Consider the following 6,000-nt stretch of genomic DNA (forward strand, 5'->3'; position numbering starts at 1 on the left):
CTATTGCTTACTCTTCAGAGTAAGATTTACCCATCTCCTTCAACCTACCCCTTACCCTTTAACGTGTGTGTGTGTGTGTGTGTGTGTGTGTGTGTGTGTGAAAGAAAGAAAGAAAGAGAAAAAAAAAAAAAAAAAAAAAAGAGGAAGGAGCAGAGGGTCTGTGGGAGTGTGGTGTTGGTGCGTGTGATCAGCTGCAGAGCTCAGCTAGCCCCGCCTGTCCCAGCCTTCCCCCACTGTTCCAACAGCCTGAATTGCACCTCCGCTCCGGAGTTGAGCCTGCAGTGTCTCGCAGCACAAGAAAAGGCAAACCCCTGGCATCAGTAGCGTCTCAAAATCTGTTTGCCCAAACCAGCTAACTCTCCTTTTTTGCCCCATCAGCTGAAAACCACCCCAGCAAACAAGTCCTGCTAGTCTGAAGGAAAAGTATTGCACTCTGTGGTTATAATAACTAGGGCTCTAACTCAAAAATGATGCCTAGTTGTGTTGCTCCATCATTAACAGCAGAGGTCCCTTTACGTAGAAAACAACCAGTTTATGAGATAAGGAAGCAAGAGATAGGGCTGTAAAAACTTCCCAGGTGCATGCGGCAGAGGGGCTTTAAGAGAACGGTACTGGGTCTATAGGAAAGATTCCCAACTTCTCCTATCAACAATTGCTATACTATGAAAGAATTCAGTATTCCAGAGGTTGATTCATTCCCTTTAAGAAAAGCTGGGTAAAGGGGACGGCTCAACTGACATAAGAAAGTAGAGGGGAGAGGATTTAAGGAAAGTAACTTTTTTTTTTCTTTTTCTTCTATAAAAATGAAAATAAAAAAGGGGGCAGACAAATAAGAGAATCAATTTGGGAAGTAAAAGAGTCATAGCAATGTAAATATAAAAGGTATTAATTTGACTGAGTGATTTATCCAAAGGGTATATATCCAAAAAGCATAAAGAGTACTCCTTTTTATCCCTTCTCATCTGTAAGTTCCATTCAAACAATATATGTGTGTGAATGTATGTATGTGTGTGTGTGTGTGTGTGTACACATATTGAAACACTAGTATGACAGACACATTAAGACAAAAGGGAACTTTTCATTGCTTGCATTCTAAGACAAAATATGTTGTTCATTTAAGCATTTTTGATGAGATAAATGGCTGGACTCACTACCAAAGGTTTACTTCCATTGTTTTTGTTAAGATTATATAATAGCACAGTGCTCTTACTGTGCTTGTCTATATTCTGATAGCTATGCTCTGGAGATATACTTATCACTGAGATAGCACAAGACATTTTAAAGAGTTACTCTGATGTCAAAAGGCAGTCAAAAGGCAGCAGAGGTTATATAGAAGCTGTCTTAAGAGGTTTTCATTTCCCCAAGCCCTTCTCCAACACTCATCAAAATCTTTCAGAGCTGTAATATAATGGAAAGCTATCACTAAATTAATGAAGAATAATATCACAGAACAAAGGGAAAAGAATAATTATAAAAACAGGATCAACAAAGCATTAAACTCCAGAAGAAATTAAGAGTGTGGTTCTGTCACCCTTAATATGAGGATGAATCTTGGACCTGCTGTAGATATCTTATCCAACTTTTTGAAGGGTTTCACTGATGGAGCAGAAAGAAAAGTGGCAGCATTCACAATAGAGATGTGAAGGACAAGTGGCTTACAAGTACTGAAGTCATTCTTTCAGCAGTTTGAATCTGGACAGGTAGAAAAAACTAAAGCAATTAATTTCTAATTAGTAGAAGTACAGCACTAAAAGCAAAAAAAAAAAAAAAAAAAAAAAAAAGGGAGGGGGGCAAAAGTAGTAGTACAGCAGAGAGAGCTGTATAATTCTGGAAAACTACCAACAGTGCAACAACAAAAAATAGGGGGAGGAGGAGGAGGCTGATTCGTAGCCAGTTAGTCCAGAATGTGAAAAGGCAAAACCACAAATAATAGTTATTAACAGGATTCTGCAGAGGATTGCTGCTGTGTCCTTTTTTTTTTTTTTTTTTTTTTTTTTTTTTTTTTTTTTTTTTTTTTTTTTTTTTTGCTAAACTAGCAATATCAATAGCAGCATCTTCAAAACTGAAGAACTATGAATTTATGCTTCATATTAAATAAGGGTGATAGATTCAACCTCATGGTCCTTTAATTACCTAATTGTAATAAATATCAAAGCAAAAGTCTTTGCTCTTGGAAAACATACTTTAAAGAATTATCAAATAGGAAAATTTTAAATGGTAGTTGCTTTATTATTTCAGTATTTTATGATATATACTTTATAGGACACCTATTTCACCATTCACTGGATAGTCATAGTGAGTTATAGCACATATGTTTGCTATGAGCTCTAATACATTATCCAGACAGGAAAGCATGCTTTATATCCTCACTCACTCAACTCCTTACTTGTTCTAACATGGATAACAATTTGGTGTTAAGGAAAAGAAAGCATGGGAGACTAAATCCTTATTGTTTTATCTGGGATGTTTTCCTTGGGTTTTGTAACTATTTGTTCCTTACCACTTAAGAAGATATCACCCTAAGAACTTTCTGTATGTAGTATGGGGAAACAGCATAGTTTGCCATTTTTATTCTCCTATAAAAAAACATTGATTATTTCCTCTGTAGGAAAAAAAACAGTTTGGGATATGATTGCTCAGATTTGGGAAAAGATTCATTTTCTTACCAGAACCGATAATTAATCCCATCCCATCTTTAATGGTAGCTCCAAACTTTGGCCTCTTCCAAAGGATTCAGGGAAAAACAAAAATGTCACTCTCCATAATCTGTTTGTTTTCAACCCTCAAAGTTTTTGATGACTTAGAATCAGGCCTTATAAATCCTTTAAAAATGCATAAATGTATAAGAAGAAGTAAGATTCTAGCTCAAAGAAAATCACTTATATTGAATAATGTTTTTTCATGTTTATTGTCAGGGCTTCATTAATGAACAATAGTAGAATGTAGAACTCATTGAGGGCAAGAATTATTTTTAATTTTTTTTTCAGAGATAGTACAGTGCCTGTCTTATGAAAGTTATTTAATAATTGGTTACTGAATTAGTTTGAACAAAGAATCTCAAAATGTCTTTCCTATTTTAATGAAAGATCAGGAACTTTTCTTCTGAAAGCATTAAAAAATTGCAGCATTTCAAAATTTGCATCTGAAGAAAGGGTATTAATAAATATAACTATGTATTAAGTATAAATATTACATAAAATAGCATTTTGAAATCTTTAGCAGATTAAATGAACACCACTTTCATGTCTATATTCCTTTCTTTATCTCAGAGATAGTACAAATGTTCAAATGAATGCTGGCAATCTTAACTCCAACTACTTCCCTAAAGTTTTTAATCTTTAATTCCCATGTATCTGGTATATATTTCGCCATCACTCTTCCACTTCTTTTTTTTTTTTTAGCCGAAGATATTAACTAGCAGCAGGAGGGAAGAAGTTCAGCACAGCATTAAAAAATAATTCTCTAGAGATTGGGGATTCTTAATCTTTTTCTATCATGGACTCCTTTGGTCTGTTAAAGTTAGGGACTTGCTGTCTCAGAATAATGTTTTTAAATACAGTGGTAAAATTCATAAGATTACAAAGGAATATAGTAAATAAATGATTATTAAAATATAGTTATCAAAAAAATTTAAGTTCATTGACCTCTATTTAAGAATAATTATAAATGATCTTGTTCTCCTAATGTTTCCATTTACAGATGATGTACTGGTTAAATAAATTAAATAAATAAATAAAATTAAATTCTAGAACATTGCAGGAACTCTGAAATGATATACCTACTCAAAGACATTTGCCTAACTACACAGAAAATATATAATATAGGAAGGTGGAATATTGAACAAACTTTTATTACATATTAGTATATATAACTTGGACAGACACTGCAAATCTACAATGAGCTAGGCTCAGAATTTAACAGAAGTTAAGGCTGCATTGCATATAGAAAATTATAAATTATTTAGTAACTCAAGCAATTTCTTGAAATAATCATCTAATTTGTTAACACCAATTTCCTTCCAGTGCTTAGAATTGGTACTTCCATGACTGCAATTCATGAAAAACTGGTCTCCAAAAGATTGACAAAGATAAAAATATATGAATAGACCAATGAAAAGTCGCATGATGAGATGTTGTTATTGTTCAGTCATATCTAATTCTTTGTGACCCCATTTTGGATTTTCTTGGTAAAGGTACTATAGTAGTTTGCCATTTCCTTGTTCAGCTCATTTTACAGATGAAAAAAACCAAGACAAATAGGATGAAGTTATTTGTCCAGGATCACACAGTTATTAAGTGTCTCAGATCAGATTTGAATTCAAGAAGTTAAACTGACTTTGGGCCCAGGACTCTATTCACTATACCATCTAGCTGTCCATACAATGGGTATGATCACTTTGTAACATATTACAAATATTCAATTATATAGCAAAAGTACCATAAAGTATTTCATAAAGAAACACATGATCATTTTTAAAATGAGCCAATTATCACATAGCAAGATCAAAGTATAACAATGACAGGTGAAGTCTGTGCTCCATTAGTATATATTCTATATGAAGTAAAGTAAAAAAATAAACTCAGTTCAACAAGTATTTGTAAGTTACATTGTAAGCAATGTAAGCATTGCTAGTCACTAAGCTGGGTATTGAAAATACAAAGAAAAAAATGAAGCTGTACCCCAACTTAAATTATATTCTAATGATAGTAAATAAAATGTACTCGGAGAAGAAAGTGTTAAATATAAACAAATTAAGCATCAAGTAATTCTTTCCATGGTGAGAGTGCCAATAACTTAGGTTATCAAGAAAGAATATTTTTGGATGTGTCACTTGAATCTTGAAAGAAACTGAATGGCTGATTTCAGAAAAGCCTGCAAAGACTTTCATGAACTGATGCTGGATGAAGTAAGTAGAACTAGGAAAACATTGTACAAACAGCAACATTATGTAGTGATCAACTCTGATTGACTTACTCAGCAATATGATATTCCAAGACAATTCCAATAGACTTAGAATGAAAAATGCCATCTGTGAACAGAAAGGAAACTATGGACACTGAATGCAGATCGAAGGCCTTTTTTCACCTTTTTTGTTGCTTCTTCTTTCTCATGTTATTTTTTCCTTTTGTTGTGATTTTTCTTTCACAACATGATAAATGTGGAAATATGTTTAAAATTATTGTACATGTATTTTGTATATCAGATTGTTTGCTTTCTTGGGAAGGGGGAGGTAAAGAAAGAAGGAAGAAAAAAATTTGGAACTCAGAATCTTAGAAAAATGAATGTTGAAAACCATCTTACATATAACTAGAAAAACAAAATACTACTTTAAAAGTTTAAAAGAAGGAAAGAAAGAAGCTCAAGATTCCGAGACTCAAAAGTGAGGAGGAAGAGAATTCTAGAAATTGGAGATTGCTCGTGCAAAGGCTCAAAAATGGGAGATAGTATATTTTGAATGCTGACCGCTGCCACATCAGAGTGTGTGAGGGAAGTAATATATAGGTTAGAAGCTGATTATAAAAAGCTTTAAACGTTCAACAGAAGAGTTTGTATTTTTTCCTTAAAAGACACTGAAGCCTTCTTGAGCAAAGAAGTGACATACTCAGACCTATGAGATCCCAGCATGTAGCATACACCCTTTATGGTGGCCTTATAAAATGACACAAAGAATTGCACAAGACAACCAGGTATGGATGGCTTAGAATTTGTACTGTTTAAATAAAAGTGCACATCAATGAAATCATAGATTAGTTAGAATATTCATGAATAGTACAGTGCCCATGAGAGCATTACACATAAGTGGACAGCTATTTGATAGTTGTATTCCTACTATTTCTAACCATTTTTTTTCAAGGGGAAAATTTTTAATCATGGTAGATAATGGGGATTGGAGAAAGTTTAAACCATTTCAACACCCCACACAATCATAAATAAGTGAACTCAAGGGAGGAGAACCATGACCTTTGAATCGTAAAATCCTTAAATGTGTTAAGACTTTCC

Source organism: Sarcophilus harrisii, chromosome 3, assembly GCF_902635505.1.
Source record: "Sarcophilus harrisii chromosome 3, mSarHar1.11, whole genome shotgun sequence".
Taxonomy (NCBI): domain Eukaryota; kingdom Metazoa; phylum Chordata; class Mammalia; order Dasyuromorphia; family Dasyuridae; genus Sarcophilus; species Sarcophilus harrisii.